Source organism: Atractosteus spatula, chromosome 5 (genome assembly GCF_055471065.1).
Source record: "Atractosteus spatula isolate fAtrSpa1 chromosome 5, fAtrSpa1.hap1, whole genome shotgun sequence".
NCBI classification, from domain to species: Eukaryota; Metazoa; Chordata; class Actinopteri; order Semionotiformes; family Lepisosteidae; genus Atractosteus; species Atractosteus spatula.
Genome location: NC_142710.1, coordinates 42,756,413 through 42,773,021, shown reverse-complemented (window position 1 = coordinate 42,773,021; position 16,609 = coordinate 42,756,413). Strand labels below are relative to the sequence as shown.

At 46.8% G+C, this 16,609-nt stretch overlaps 1 protein-coding gene across 1 annotated transcript in view; it reads right to left on the bottom strand.

Moving 5' to 3' along the window:
* Window positions 1–15,879, bottom strand: part of LOC148835124 (leucine zipper putative tumor suppressor 2 homolog) — an 84,218-nt gene extending 68,339 nt beyond the window's left edge. Inside the window, exon 1 of the mRNA XM_088917719.1 lies at window positions 15,676–15,879. The gene's annotated coding sequence lies outside the window, so the exon portion shown is untranslated. The remainder of the gene's footprint in view (window positions 1–15,675) is intronic.
* Window positions 15,880–16,609: the final 730 nt, after the last annotated feature.

Genomic DNA, 16,609 nt, shown 5'->3' with positions numbered 1-16,609 from the left:
CCTTGCTTAGTGAGGGCAGCCCAACAGCAACATATCCCAGAGAGGACAAACAGCAGGACCCAGGTGCTTGAATTGCAGGAGAAAACTAGACAATTTCACAGTTCTGGAGCCCTGGCTCTTTGTGCTCTATCAGGGCTCATGTCCTTCCATTTATTTAAAACTGCCACTGCTTCCTCTATATCATGCAATGCCAAGTGCAGAAGGTCAGGCAAAGGGATTAACATTCACACCACTGACTCCTCTCATCTTAACACGGCAGGGCTCTGATGTGGTGGTTGAAGCAAGGACAGGGTCGAGAGAAGTACGCAAATCTAAGAGTAACTGAAGCCCTCCCACAGGGAGTTTACAAAGAGCCCTTTGAACAGAGCACGGCTAAGACAGCAGTGAAGGAAACCGCTTTCTGCTGAGTTCGGATGATTTCCTTGGCAGCCTCTAAAACATCGGGGGCCTACACCATCTCAAAACACATCGGAAAGCAAAACCGTTCTGGGATGGAAAAGCTTGCAGTTTCTCCATTTCTGCCGGGGACCTTTACGAATATTTAGAAGGGCCTGCACCTTATGAGCACACTGTGAAAAATAACACATCTGCCAGCAATTACGGTCAAATATCTTCAATCTTACAAGCACGCGATCTGGAACAGCACGTGAATTCTTTTGGATCGCTGAAGCCCTTCTGCTGGAGCAGGGCGGTGGGTGCATGCGTGCTCCAGAGGGAAGAGAGGGGGCTGAGCTTTCCAAACAGCGGGAGCCGGGCCTGGCTGCAGCTCTGTGCAGTTCTCCCAAACAGCAAGCCCTCCGGACAGCTGCGCTTGATTCCATGAAAAAGAGCGGATTGGAATATTGTTCTGATCCATTGCAGCAGAAATTCCTCCTCAGGAATTATGTTCCCTAATAAAAAATCACTGCTCTGCAATTGCCCTGTGATTTCAGAAATGAACAGTACTAACCTAATATGTGAAAACACAGCAGGCACAAAAAATGATCACAAATAAACAGCAGCATCTGGTACGCCTGATACACTGGTACTGTATGCCTGGTAAACATGGTAAATGGCATACAGGGACACCTGGTACACTGGCAAATCTGGTACAACTGGTATACTAGTACACTGGTAAATCTGGTATAGTGGTACACCAGGTATACAGATACACTGGTATGCCTGGGACACTGGTAAATCTGGTACACCTGGTAAATCTGGTATAGTGGTACACCTGGTATACTGGTACACAGGCACTCCTGATATACTGGTACACCTGTACACAAGTACACAGGCACTCCTAGAATAGTGGTACACTGGTACACCTGACCTGGTATACCTGGTAAATCTGGTACATCTGGTATACTAGTACACGGGCATTCTTGGTATACTGGTACACTGGTACACCTGGTAAATCTAGTACATCTGGTATTCTACTACACAGGCACTCCTGGTATACTGGTATACTGGTATAATGGTTCAGGTAACCTGCAGGGTTAGACACAAGTGCTGAGATACACACCACTGAGACAGGTTTTGGAAACAGTGGAAGGGTCCAGATGCTGCTCTGTGCTTCACAGAACTGTACCAGAATGCCTGACGTCCCCAAGACAGCAGCATAGAGCCTGAGGGGCAGGAGGCAGTCTTGAAGCAATATTTCAAGGATATTTATATCCCTGATGCTGTCCTGCTTCCTTCGGAATAAATTGCAGATGGGACAGTGGCAGCAGAGAGAAATCAGCGTAGCTGTGCGTCGCACTCGACCTGGAAAGAGCAGGCTGGCAATGGCCCAGATTTCTTTACGCAGGAGCCAGGCTGGAGTGCAGGGAGTACGGGCCATTTCAGGTCTTTGTCAGCTGCAGGCTCGTCTGCACACACCAGCTCCAAGCAGGATATTTCACCCTACTTAGAGCGTAAGTTTGCATAGAAAGAGGTGAGATTGAAATAAGATAAAGCATTCCTGTTACATCAACACAACTTTGACCTACCCAGTGACTGGTGGGATCGATGACGGGACAAGTTCACACTACAAGGCAATGTAACAAGTCCGTTGGCAAACTGGCAACTGAGGCCAGTCAATTCAATATCATATCAATATCATAACTTTTATTTATAAAGCGCTCTTCAAAAACCCAAGAACGCTGTACATCGGGAATGAAGAAAAAGTACAATAAAAAGTAAATGAAGGGAAAAAAACAAGAGCATACAGGTTTTTACAGCTATACTGTAGGCAATCAGACATAGACCTTGGTGAAAAGGTAAGTTTTAGGTTTGTATTTGAAGAAAGTTAAAGATATTGTCTCTTGCAGGGTCAGAGAAAGGTGTACTGTACTGTCCCAGTGCTGACGAAGCACCGGAACACTGACAGAAAAGGCACAGTCACCAAAAGTCTGTGATTCAGTAAGCAGAGTACCAGCCTGAACTGACTGGAGGCATGGAAACATGGAGGAATTCAAAGATGAATGACAGAGCCAGAGCGTTACGAGCCTTGAAAACTGTCACAAGTCGTTACCGTATCAAGTCCTTCAGGGGAGTCCACAAGGGAGGAGGCAGACTAGGGGTAACATCACCCAGGGCAGTCCTGTCGCCAGCAGCTATCCCTGCAGCAGCCCTGGCTCAGTTAGCATCAGGCACGTCCACCGGTCAGGCCCTGGGGTCCAGGAGACCCTTCTCTCTCTAAAGTCAAATTCCCAGCAGGAAATCCCTTGGACACTACAGCAAGATGCTTTGGCCACAGTCTGGAGGCTGGAGCCCCCTGGGCTTCCACTCCCCGATCCCCTCGTACAAACAGCTGTGATTCCCAGCCTCTTCCACAGGAGCATCCACTGCCCCCAGAACACACAGCCACACAAACCGGGAGGTTTCAATACCATGAGGGAGCATATTCAGTTTTGCGAACAATAAACAGGAGGGATGAGGTCAACTTTAAAGAAATGGCTGGATTTGATCCTCAAGATTAAGTCTGAAGGTTTGACCGTCCGACTGTAAAAAGCAGCTGCTATAAAGCCCTCAAGCTTTGGCCTTTGGTGGCGACAGCACAACCCCTCACTGCATCGCCGCTGTTGTTGCATCGATTTACCCACAATCCTAGGGCCACAGTTTGCATTGAGGACTACGTCAGATTTCGGCTGTGGCTAAGGATTACAGAATGTGCAAGTTCAGAAGCATCCTTCTGCTACTCGGCCAACAAAACACGCGAGGAGCAGCAGAGCAGCAGCGCAAGAGCACATTCCTCTAAACACAGGCTTGACTTGAGCCTCTGGAGCAACCAGTACATGAGAATGAGAGGAAAGCCACGCATATGTTTGTAACCTTTTGGACCATCACACTGACTGAAAAGATATCTTGTATTATTAAGCTGTACCAGTTAAACATCCTCCTCCTGTGGTGGCACAGCAACAGGGCTACAGTTTCACAGCTCCTGGGTCCTGGGATATATTTTGGGCCTGGGTGAACCTTCTGTGTGGAGTTTGCATGTTCTTCCGATATTTACAGGTTTCTGTTGTGGTTTGCTCCCACTTTTTCAAAAACCCTGTGTGTGTGTGTGTGTGTGTGTGTGGACTCCGCGATGGTCTGGTGTCCCATTCCTGCCTTAAACCCTGTGCTTCCAAATTGGTTCCAGGCTGCCACAACCCCAGCTGCCAACAATAGGTGGCTTTTCCATAATCAATGGACCGGCTTTGTTGCCATGAAAGGATGGGAAACACGTTAGCCAGAGAGCCTGATTACTGCAGGATGTGCCAGTTTATATAAAGCAAGGACCTTCCATAACATCTAAGATTTTCAAAATGCCATGGATTCTTTGCTCTAATATCCAGTTTCCAGCTGACCTCATTCTGGCAGCAGCCTGCTCTGCCCAGGGGACAGCAGTGAAGACATCGGCCCCCATCTGCCACACAGTCCTCACCACCCCTGTGATCGGAGGGGTTTTCATCCACAGCTCAAGCGCAGGCCAGACTCAACAGCCAGGTTCCCAGGAACAGGTAAAGGGAGGACGCCCCATTTTAATACAGCCATCTGTGACTGCGTCCCAATGTCTTGGGGTCAGAGGTTAACAGCTGCACCTCTCCCAGACGAAACCGATCCAGAGGAACTTCCCCATGAGAGCAGGACTCGTGAGGGTGAGCGGACATCCTGGCGCAGGAGTCTCCAGGCCTGCTTCTCTGAGCTCCAGAAGCTATCAGCAGACCCCACTCCAGTCACCCTGTCTCCACATCCACGGAACAGCTCAGGAGCACACTGCCAGGGAAGCTGGCTCTGTCCAGAAAGCCACAGCGCTTTTTCTCTCATTCGCAACATGAGTAGAACTACCGCTGCTCCTACAGCTGAGAATAATGCAGACTAATTTCAAGACATTCACACATTTCGAAGACCAAAACCTGATGAGTTACTGGTAAGGAGACACAACACGGTTCTCGTGTCATTAAATGGATCTACCTTTTTAAATTGAGCACCCCCCATGCCGAAAACATCAGGTTCAGCTTTTCAGACGCTGCTGTGTTTGTCTGACCTTGGATTTGTGCTGGGTGTTGTGCCGTAAACCCATTATCTTATATCAAGACTGAACATTTTAATACCAAAAGGACAAGCATGTCATGAACAGACCCCCTCCACTTTAGGATTGATTTCATGTAATCTGCCACTCTGCAATGGCTCTCATCTTACAACTGAAGATGAACCCATTAAAAACAGCAAAATTGTTTCTCTTCCCACCACTGCAGTGAGTGATACACACTAGGTAATGCACAGATTAAAGAGAATCACTGCTCTGCAGTCATGCTAGCATTTCAAACTGCTTCTTCATCCACAGAATTCTGAGCTGGATTTAAGGTGCAGGACCTGACATTAACACTGCATGTCGAGAGAAGGAGAGTGCAGGAGATACTGTACATCTGCCACCGAAGAGAAAACAATTGGACAGTTTAGTATTTCGATTCCATCCACGTTCCGTGGCTTTATTAAGAAACAGAAGGCTTGATGATGCTAATTACAGCTTCAAAGGGTGAAATGAAAAAAAAACAGTCACAAAGGACGATGAAACTGTCAGCAATTCAACCCACAGAATCAAAAGAAAATCTGTACAGAAAATTGCTAGAGCTTTAAGCACACAGTCTCTTAGAAATGAGAAAAAACAAATATATATCTTGAGCATGTACTCTCCTTCAGTTCCCACTCCTCCTACTTCCTCTGCCTGCCAGGCTAACTTCAGTAGCCTCCTTCCACCAGATTCTTAATCCCACACTGACCTTCTGTCTGCCTCCAGGATGCTTCGTACAAAAGCAGATTGTCAGAGATCCCTGCACATTTCTCAGAGATCCACCCCCCCAAACCCATCTCGGCCATTGCACAGCACTTTGATCCAGTTCAGGTTTGAAAATCAGCACAAGACCTGTGTGCTCAGAATAACAGGACCAAAAAAACAAGAGCTCGTGATGCTACCGCACGGCTAAAGAAACTAAAAAGGGAACACGCCAGACACGCGGGGGAGGGGGGGGAGGTGTCCTGAACAGAGAAGACTAAGGGGAGACCCGAAGGAGTCAAACTCTAAAGCTACTGAAAAAGCCATGCAGTGAAATTCTTCTGAGTCAACAGTGAAAGACAAACCAGAGGACATAAGTGGAAATTCTAGGAAACCGCACTGAAAACAGAGAACGTCTTTACACAAAGTGCTGCGGGAGTGTGGAACGTGCTGCCCGGCCATGTTCGTGAAGTTGAGGCCTTGGCTTTTTTCAAGATAGGGCAGGCTGAGGCGAGATCCTCAGGTTGATCAGCTACTAGTCACAAAATGAGCTAGGTTTGCTGAAGAGACTTGTTCGCAGCTCTCCTTCTGTCCTTGCGGCTGGACTGGGCTAAACACTTGCCATGCCACGGGCCCCCTGGAGAAGAAGGGCCTGACATCAACAAGTCTGCATGAGCAAGATGGGTATGGATTGCAATGTTAATCATATCATATAACGATTGGAATAATCCGCAAAACAAGCAGGCAAGGCTAGATCTTCCAGTGCCTGGTTCTGACTTACACCCAGGAGCCTCCGGCTGGTCAAACCTGTAATGACTCAGCAAAGGCAGCCTGATTTTGCAGTAAACTCAGGAGTTGAACACCCTGCCCAACCTGGCAGCATGTCCAGAAATCAGAGACACTCTGCCAACAGCCCCCGCTCCCCCCCCAACCCGTCAGATACCGAAGGCCTTGTCTCTGGCCTGAGCCGTGATTTGCTAGGTCCCACCCACATTCCAGCATGGTGCAAATGTAAATGTCTTCCTTGCTAAACTGTAGGGTAGGGAGGTTTGTGCAGCCATGCATTCTGGGTGAAAAAGCAAAATGGAACCGAATGAGTTTACTGGTCAGGAGGAACACGGCACTCTGTCAGCTGGACATCTGGGCAGCTCCCAGCAATGGCACCTGGAGAGGAAGCTGGGTCAGACCCAGACTGCAGTTCTTCGCACAGGAATTACAGTGTGATAAAGCAGTGGTGCTCAGCGTTAGAAAACCGATCCCCTTACATGATTCTACACACCTGGGTCAGACACTTCCAGCCTGGTGCAGTGCTCGGCCTGTGGTTTATAGAGCCGCACTGCTACATTAGTGTGGCTGCCCAGTGAGATAGCGAACTGTACTCTGTTCAGCGGGTCCTCAGCCTGCTGCCTCACTTCTGTGTAAACAGCTAACAAGTGAGTTTCGTGACACTCCTAGAACATTCTGGAGACGTGACTGTCTGATGACATCATCCAATCACCTGAACGAGGCAAGTCTGAAACAAATTATACTGCGGCAAAGCGAGTTCTAAATCTTCTCGGGTTTATGAGCTAATTTTAGCCTCGAAAAAAATAGTTTGATAAGTAGGTGTCGCTTATGTTAATGAACAAACCAGCTGGAATGAAAAGCTGAACACCCACGGTCCAGAGGAGAGAATGATGGGTATCTAGGCGCTGCCAGAACAGGACATTTGAGACTGCAACCTGGCCAGTCTCTTAACATGTGGGAGCAGGTAAAGAGAAACGTTCACCCGGACTCCCGCAAAGACAACAACATCCCTCTACTAAACCTCCGTCAACGGCAGTGACCTTTTAAGCTGAGCCCCTCCATGATGGCATGATGGAAAGTCCCTTGGCCTTCTCTAGAAAGAACACAGAAAAAGAGGAGGAGTAGGAAATCACAGCAAAATAATGATGTAGACTTTGGGAAACTACTGTAAAGCAAGCAAAATACACAGTATTATCCCTGTACAGTTTTTTGTAAATTTACTGACCGCCTGGGCTTTGTAACACTCATTTTGCACTCTGCTCAGGAAAACATAAAGATTATTGATAGATTTAACCACCCAGCTGACATTTCTTCACTCCGGAAAGTAAATGCTACTCGAACGCTTGCCAATGAAGGGCGAGAGGAAGACGTGGGAGCACAAGAGGGTGGTGGGCACCCTGAGAGGACAGCCGCAGTAGGTTTCCTCTGGGAATCTCACAGTGTTCAACTAAGCAGACAAAGCACAGAGACTACACTACACCATCGGGCACAAAACGGAGCAGGCACAAACACTGCACCATCTGATCTCCTGGGCTTGTGCACCACACAGGGCCTGATGCAGAATGCTACCTTTCGAGAAACAGCTGGACGAGATCCTAGGATGAATTGGCTACTAACAACCAAACAGGCAAGAAGGGTCAAAGACCCTTCTTGACCTTTGACCTTTAGTCTTTCTTAGTGCTGATACTGCATCTATACCATGAGTGCTAAAATACTGAACCCGAAAACCAGTTCTATTGCTTTGAATAAAGGCATGCAAGCCAAATGAATGGTGATATTTACCATTCCTCCTCTGGAAAGACATGCTGGTCTGTGTGGCTCCACACAGTTACTCCTGTGAAGTCCTCTTGCCTTACTCATTAGTCGACCATTATTCTTGGGTCGTTGAGGTATGAACACTGACATAAGCTGTAGTGGGAGAGACCTGCAAATCCTTATATCTTCCCCTGGGGTTCTCTTTGATTTCCTGGTTGCTCTTGGGCAGATCTTGGCAGAGTAACGTCACCGTGGTCTGTTTCATATTTTCAATATGCAGACTGTCTGTCCAAGAGTGGATGGATGGAGCTTCAAATGATTAGAAAATGTTTAATAATCCTCTCCAGACTGAGGAGCAGGAACTCTTATTTTTTCCCCAAACTTCATCCTTGTTTACTTACTAGCCAATTATTTAACCACTTGATTCTAATTAGCCCCTTAATTGTGCAAAGTGAACTTGGTGTTCATTTATTATTTCAGATACACAACTTCTTAATTATTCTTTGTTTTCTACTTCACCACAGAACTGTGGTCTCTATATGTACAGGACCGCATACAGCAGGTTAAGACAGCGACAAGCCACCAAAACAACAGCTTCCTGCTCCTTTGTTCAATGGATGAATATGTAACCACCTTTAAAAGTGGAAAGAAGCGTATGAACTGGATCCATCAATCTGCAGAAATATACTGTGATGTGATGTAATCCATCACATTAATCTAGAATTGAGGAAGGAACACAAAAACACATCAGCAGACTGCAGGGAGCAACGATTTACCTGCAGTAACATTAGGGTTAATCTCCTCATCCCATCCCAAATCCACAGAGGAATCCAGAGGGGCAAACATACAGGGAAAGGGGCAAGACAAGAAGTCCCAGTGGCTTCCATCCTGCACGTGTTCAACCAGGCATTAAGTACTGATCAGCTAATCAAAGATCACACCCGCTGTTCACACAGAAGAGCAGATCTGTCACTCCGACGCTTGGCAAAGCTTCCAGCCACAAGAAAATAACACTCCTCGTCAAACTGTTCAGCCCAAGCAGACAGAAATATGAAAGCGTTTGGTAGAACTAATGAGTAATGAAAATATACCCAGATCATTGTTATCAACGGTCCAGACTAACGTTGGTTTTTCTTACAGGAAAAGAACAAATCATGCCAGTGAATTGATACCAAATGATCTCTTACTTTAAACAGTAAGAAACACACAGAGCACCCGTCCTGAGCGTATTAGGATAGATTAGGACGGGCGGACAGGTGAGGTTTGAAAAAAGTGGAAGAATAAAAGGTTCTGTCCAAAAATATCTACACATTTTCGAACCGCTTCTTCCAATTCAGGATAAAACTTTCACAATCCACATTTTTCAGGTCACATTTCTACAAAATAAAAAAAAACAGTTGTGAAACCCATTCAATAAATACTGTACATCCAATTAAAGCTGAATCAAAACTGAAAAGCATTCAATTGCATCCAAATAAAGTAGATGGTACCAATGGCACACCACTCTGTTTCATGAAACATTGCAGACCCACTAGAAACCTACTGCCGAAAACCAGGCTCTGGCCTAGCCCTCCCACCTCAAGGGCAGTGGTGCTGCAAGATGCCCCAGCCCTTCTCGGACGCTCGATTCCCGCCCGCATGACTGCCCCACTTCCACACGATTCTCCCGCCAGCTGGGCTCCTTCGTCAGAAGGTCTTGCGAGACGGAATTGTGTCACCCTGTTCCTGCCGGGCACGTCTGAGTTGAGAGAGCAGGCACGGCTCACGCGCTCTTGGAGAACTGCACTGCAGCCAGAAAACAACTCTCTAGTGGAAAGAGCCTTTTTAATACAGGCTTCTACATTCAGTTTGGCATAATGTGTTTTCTGCCAGTAATCCCCTCCCTCACTCCTTTAAACAAACCACCTGTACAGATGTACACCTTTTATTTCCATACAAGAGAGCAAGCCCTAGAACTAATCCTACAGCCACTTCTCTGCTCTGAGCTGTGGAGAAGGTAACGCCAGTCACAAATGAATACCCCCCATAGCTACAGCGCTGTAACACTCAGCCCTTGCGTTAGGGCTGGGCAATGTGACCTCAAATCAATATCACGATAATTTCACACATTTACCTCGATAATGATCAATTAAACGATAATTTTTGTGAAACCCTTGAAATGATATGATTACACGATATCCTGAAAGATCATGTTTTAAATATGCGAAACTATTAAAGCTTTGTAAATGTCAGGCACCGCAATTTAAGAAAAATATTTTCTCGAGGCCACGACGTATCTCTTGTCAAGGGTTTGAACGAGTCTATGGTGAGCTATGGGAACCATGTCCTTCGCCATGTAGTATGTAATGGCGTTACTTATCTCGTTCCATCTGCATGAATGTTTTGCATATTGAGTGGCATTAGTAAATGCTTGTGTTAGAGACAGCTGTTTGGGGGAATCACTTCGGCCATGAGTGCGCTTGTCAGTCTCTATTTTTTTTTGGCCGTGCACTCTTCGTATTTCCCGACACGGCTGTGTTTCAAGTGATGAAACAAGTTGCTCGTGTAATGTTTTGAGCGCAGAAACGGTTTTCCGACAGAGTTTACATCTGACTTCTCTTTGTTCAGTATCCTGTTTGCTGAAGTCAAAATATGACCAAACGATCGACAGTGCATCTTTTTTAGATACAATCTCGTCTTCATTTGTACTTGAGTCATCCCTGCCTGACTGGGGTTCAGCATAAGCGCTCGTGTTGCCTCATGCCTCACGCTTCTTTGTGTTTTGAATGAAGAACGAATGTTTGGACGAGGCACAAGCACCTGACGACTGGGTGTTGTAGTTTTTAAGGGGACCGCTCATGAAAGCACACACACTGGGGAAAGCTTTTACTGAACATACCAACATAAGCAAAATGAGGTCGGTAAGAGATTCTTAGCATCAGTATCGATAAGTTTTCAATATATCGCCCAGCCCTACCTGGCGTCCCCAAGGAAGAGAGGGTCTCTCAAGCACAGCATTGCAAAGTGAGAAAGAGTACATGGAAAGGTGTGGAATTTACTTTAGAATGGATGGATTCAGTAGTAGAGGGTCGCCGATAACAAAATCGTCCATTACCAGTCTCTCAAACTTATCAAGTATAATAATTGGTCCATCCATCCATTTTCTGACTGCTTCATCCATTTATCCTATCCCAGCAACCAACAGGCACAAGGCAGGATGCACCCTGGACAGACACCAGTCCATCGCAGACTGACACAAACAGGCACACACACTCACACCAGCACCAGTTCTCCCAGAACCCAGTTAAGCTACCAGTAGGTATTTGGACAGGTGCACCTGGAAGAACCACCACAAACACGGGTAGCCCCAGTGCTGTGCAGCAATGCTAACCACTGCGCCAACGTGCCGCTCATAATATTTATCCTTCAGGATAATTATGTTCCTTTTCATATTAGGGGAACAGCCCACAGAGCGTAGCCATATACCATGTCTCAAACAACGATTGGCCTAGACCTTAGAAAAAGGTCTGCCCTCTATTCCCAAATGACACTGTGACACTATTTTTTTTACATCCTTGTTCAGTGGATTACAAGTCTCTGCGCTACAGGACAGCCAATGAGAAATAATCTACACCACCAGCCCCATCTTCAAACTGGCAAACAGCTGCAGAAAAAATAATCCGTTATTCTTCTGGGTATCAGGTTGTGGGAGAGTAGAACAAGCTTTCCTGCCATGTTGTTGAAGCCGATACCCTGGCTTCTTTCAAAGAACAGCTGAATGAGTTCCAGGGATCAATTAACTACACACTACAGAAGAGACTGGATGGGCCAAATCTTCACTTACCGTACAAATCAAGTCTACTTCAAGACAGAAAGGAGACTCACCACTTTTCCAAACACATCACAGCACTGAAATATGACAGAAGAAGGCTTAAGATGAAGTTACACCACCAAAACCAAACCCCTGGTGGAAAAAAAACCACAGTCCAGGTTTTCAGATTCAAAGAACCGTTGGCTGTTTATACAGGGCACATTATTATAAACCGCAGCTCCTGATGTCTGGCCTGCTCTGGGACAGCTGCACAACATTTCGGACTTCACTTCATTTCTTCATTTTCTCACCAGCGCAGCAGAGAGGAGATGGGAGAGTTCCTTTTGGCAGGAATGGAAATGTATCAAAACAACTGGGTGAGCCAGCAGTTCAGACAGGCTGGTCCCTGCCAAGACAGCGTGGGGGAGGAGGGGGGTCCGTAATTGACCACAGAGGGAGGGGCGCAGGCTGGCAGAGCGAGGCTGGAGAGGGGGAGAGGAGGGGCGTCTATTAAGACAGACATGCACGTCATATCCGCTAGATGTACATCGGCAGAAGAGCAATGCCGTCAGGCGCAGAAAGAAGATTTGCAAGGAGAGAAGGTGCCCTGTGATGGACCAGCGTCCCGTCCAGGGATGGACTGTCCTGCCTTGCGCTCGCTGCCTGCCGGGATAGGCTCCAGCTCCCCCGCAACCCTGAACTGGATAAAGCAGTAGATGGATAAGCACGCATAAAAAATATTTCAAGAGCCTCCCTTTTTAGGTTTTCAACTCCCCATCCGATGAAACTGCCCACTATTTCTCCAGGACATCCTTGGTAGCCGTTTCACCATCACCGTACAGCCTGGTCATCAGCCCAGATGATTAACACACTGCCCTTACTGCCTGGTTTCCCTCCTCAAGCCACTGGGCTAACATGGCACCGATCAGGGCACAGCCCACAGCTCCTAAGCCTACCCATTATCTGTTTATCTGGACATTGTTTTACAGATTCTTGGCCAAATGGTCCTGCTACTGTACAATGACCCTTGACTAATGTGAAATTTAAATCAACAGATACAAGACTCTGCATTGTAACCTCTGCTCCTTATCTTCCCCAGTGTCCTTGGTGCTGGAAGGAGTTGACTTGAAATGTCAGGAATGGTCTCCAATGCTAATCCTTTAGTTAACAATTTACAACCAGTGCTGGGGGAAATGTGAGTGAAGCGCTTTGCTCAAGGACACAGCAGCAGCCCGCCTGGGATTAGAACCCGCAGCCTTCCACTGCCACGTCCGCTGTGCCACACAGCAGTTCTCTAATAACATCCCTCAGAACTCCTCTCTGCTCACCCTGCAATCACCCGCTTCCCCGCGCACTCTGACCTGCTGCCCTGTTCTGCTGCGGCGCTGCTCCTCTGTCACTGTGCACACTATACTGTGCCTGTGGGATGTCAGTTCTGCACAAGTCCACAGCACCTAAACTGCTGGCCTTTATAATGCAGATGGTAGATCACGCCTTCCTAAAGTCATCAGTTCAATAAATCATAACAATATACTTCTCTTTCAACAGACAGCACCACAACTCCATGATTCTGTTAACACATTGTCACCCAAAACTTATTTGTTCCTCCATTCCACCCTTCCTCTTGAGGTTTCCAGGTCTTGGAATTAAGCCATAATTTTCCAAGGATTTCCTGCAATGTTCAAGAATTCCACTGTTCTTTAACAACTTGTATTTCACTGTCCAACCTGACACAATACCCTTTGGTGCCACGCAGGATCAGGTAGGAGATGAAACAGAATACTTATTCTCTGTCTTTGTAGCACAGCTGCAGGATAACAGCCCTTTGCTCAGCCCTAAATGAAACCAGCATCTGAGACCCACTGATAAGAGGCTTGTGGTAGGGAGACCGAAGATTCAGGTTTTTATAAAGGCCAGCCTCTCTAAATGCTAAGTGGGCCAGAGATAAACCTGAGCTGACAGGTGGAATCAGTCAGGTGGGAAGAGCTGGCTGCCGTCAAGGGCACTGGTACCACAGAGCATTCCCCTTTAAGGCAATACTTTACACTGCCTCATTAATCTATTGCAAAAAAAGGCTATAAATAAAATATGATACCGGCTTCTTGTGTCCTTGTCCGATAGGCACCGAACAACACCTACATTTTGCTTTTCCAAGTGACGCCTCGGCCAGTCCGTGATCACAGGGTTCGCTCTGTTCAGCACTGGAGGTGAAGAGCCCTCCCAGGAGTCTCAGGGCTGAAGGCGTCCCAGCAGCTCAAGGGCTCCTGCTGTCAGGCCACTGTTTCACACACTCGGCACAGAGTAGCAGCCAGGCCATTTACAAAGCCAGCATAAGGGCTACACACGGGCACCCCAGTGCGCTTCTTTAGCGCTGTAGCTCATCGTCCAGCAACTGCCTGAAGGCTGCCAGTGGTCAACTTGAACAACAAAGCAGACAGCTTGTTCTGTCCGGCAGACTGTGTGTTTAGAACAAGGGCCTTCTACATTTGGATCACTGTTTAGCTTGAAGAAGTCATCTGGATCGGTTCTGTCCACAACTATAATAATCAAAACTAAAGAGACTGAGTTCCTTGAACCCTTCTGCATGTGAGGTCACAGAGTCAAGGATGGTGGAATGTAGCAAAGTCTTCTTTCTTGTATTTTAGTAACCTGTCCTTAATGTGCCTAAAGGTTTGTACCTCAAAGTCATTGTCATAACATTCTGTTCCACATTGTTATAGAGTCAACAACCCTGCATATTAACAGCTTGAAAAGTACCACACTGTTAGCAAGCATTGTTCTTAATAAGGCCTGACACAGACGCTCGAGCGCAAAGCTGGAGCAGATGTACCGTAGGTGCAGAAATATGTAGGACAAAAAAAACAGCTCGAGTTCGGGGATATTTATTTAAATATGCTGAGGCTCTGTATGACTTCCAGTGTGGATTTCCTAACTGTTCAGTAGAATGAGTGAAGACAGTACCACCCGGGCTGAAGGTCAGAGGGATTTTCTGCACGACGCGGAGTAGGCACAAATCATTCCCACTGCCCCTCACAGATCCAGGACATCGCCCTCTACCGCCATTTGGCGGCACTGCAGAAGAAACCACAGGGCGGATTTTAAACTGCGCTTGATCTCAAAACGCAAAACCGCAACCCTTACACTTAACGTTATCTCGGGTTTTAATGGAACAGTCATAATGAATGTGCAGGGTAAGCTGTAGTTTTGTCTTTACAATATTAGGAATACAATGAAATAGGCAAGCTGCATACAACACGTTAGTTTTAGTCCCTAACTTTCTATTACTCAAGCCTCTACTAAATGCATCTAGGGGAGTAATCCCAAGTGTGAAATTATAATTGTACATTCCTTCTCCTACTCCCGATCGTTACAAGCTCAGTCGCAGAGGGAGGGGGCGCAGTGAAATATTACTGGGGGATGTTAAACGCGCACCGTGACACCCACAGAGAGCGCCGCTCTGCCGCACAGTGACCAGCCGGCTCCCCGCTGACTCCGGCGCTCTGCCGGTGTCGACTCGCGACTCGACCCGCTTCGCTCTGATCAAAAACACCTCCTCTATCTTCATTCTGATTTTAAAATACCGGCCGAGCCAGACCGCGGCACCGAAACCCCAAGATAAAGACATCGTACTGCGATATTGATCGCACCATCAAAGGGCTCCTTCCATCCCGATGCGAGAACTCGACAGCACATAATTACGCACTTCAAAGTGTGGAGAGGTCCTCAACAATATTTTTAATCTGCCCCTTTGTAAGAGCCTTACAACACATTTCAATACATGCAATTGCAATCGTCGGTGCTGTTCCGATCTGTTGCGAAGCCTGGAGTCTCACACGATGTTGTAAAACTAAAACCGGTTGTTTTGTTCGTGCTTTCACTGCTCAGAAAACAACACTACAGCAAATCGCAAAATCGCTGAAGAGTTTCTATATATACTTATGCGTTATTGTGTAGCGTGGTGCTTTTAAGTAAACGTGATGATAAACGGCGTTTAGTTCGAAGTTTTTGCTTTCAAGTAGACCTGACAACAGTGCAGGTATGGTACACCGGCAATCCCGAGCTGTAATCAAATGATTTAGCTACAGCAAAATAAATAACAACAAGCAAACTGGTTCCGTAAACTTACCAACTAGTACACGCAAGTCTTCATCCGAAGATCCAAGACCGTACTTTTGCAAAGAGCGTAGAGAGAGAGGAAGAGTTCAGTTCCCAGGCATGCGAAATCCGCGGTGTTGAGTTTTCTTGTGACGGAATTTGTGGGTCTGCCACCAAGTTTCAGAACAGCCTCGCGGCGGTCCGAGCGAAGACTCTCACAGCACCAGACTTCCCATCGCCCTGCACTTCCCTGTGGAGCTGACGGGCAAACACGAGCGCCTTCGCTCCTCTCCCGGCAGGACCCAGCCCCCACCGGTCTGCGCACCGCCGCTGGCTGGAGAGACAGCCGGCCTGCTCTCCCTCACACCGGGGCTCGGGCAGGGGGAGGGGGGCCGCAGGGGGGTGCGGACAGCCGACCTCAGCGTCCCGAAGAAGCCAGCTGTTGCACTGTAAATTGTTCCCACTACAAAATAATGCTCGCATTGAACATCCTGTTCATCTTAGTACATTCAGATTCATACAGTACCTGCCTTTGTGCGCATTGATCTGTACTTCATTCACAAAACCCGAGAGGTCACGTTTACTTTGAGAAAAGTATTTTCAGTCTCATCCCATTCTTCGCTGAAATGCTTAAATTAGCCGTTTTCTTACCACTCGAGCTCATACTGTCGATTCCGGGTAATTACACACAAAAAAGCATATAAACCAAGCATTTAAGAATGGTCTGTTCCCACGAGTAACGTTTTGTAGATAATAAACGGCTTATCCCAGTTATCCTAAAATCGAGTTTCTCTTTGAGAAAGCTATTTTATTTAAAATAAGAATCGGGAAACACTAAGTTTTGGTATCCAGTATTTTATGGTAAGATTGCGGTTCAATAAATGTTCTTTTGTTTTTTATAGTATATTAAAGCATTACAGGAAAACTATTAGTAATAGTGGTATTAAACATTATCTTTATCCAGA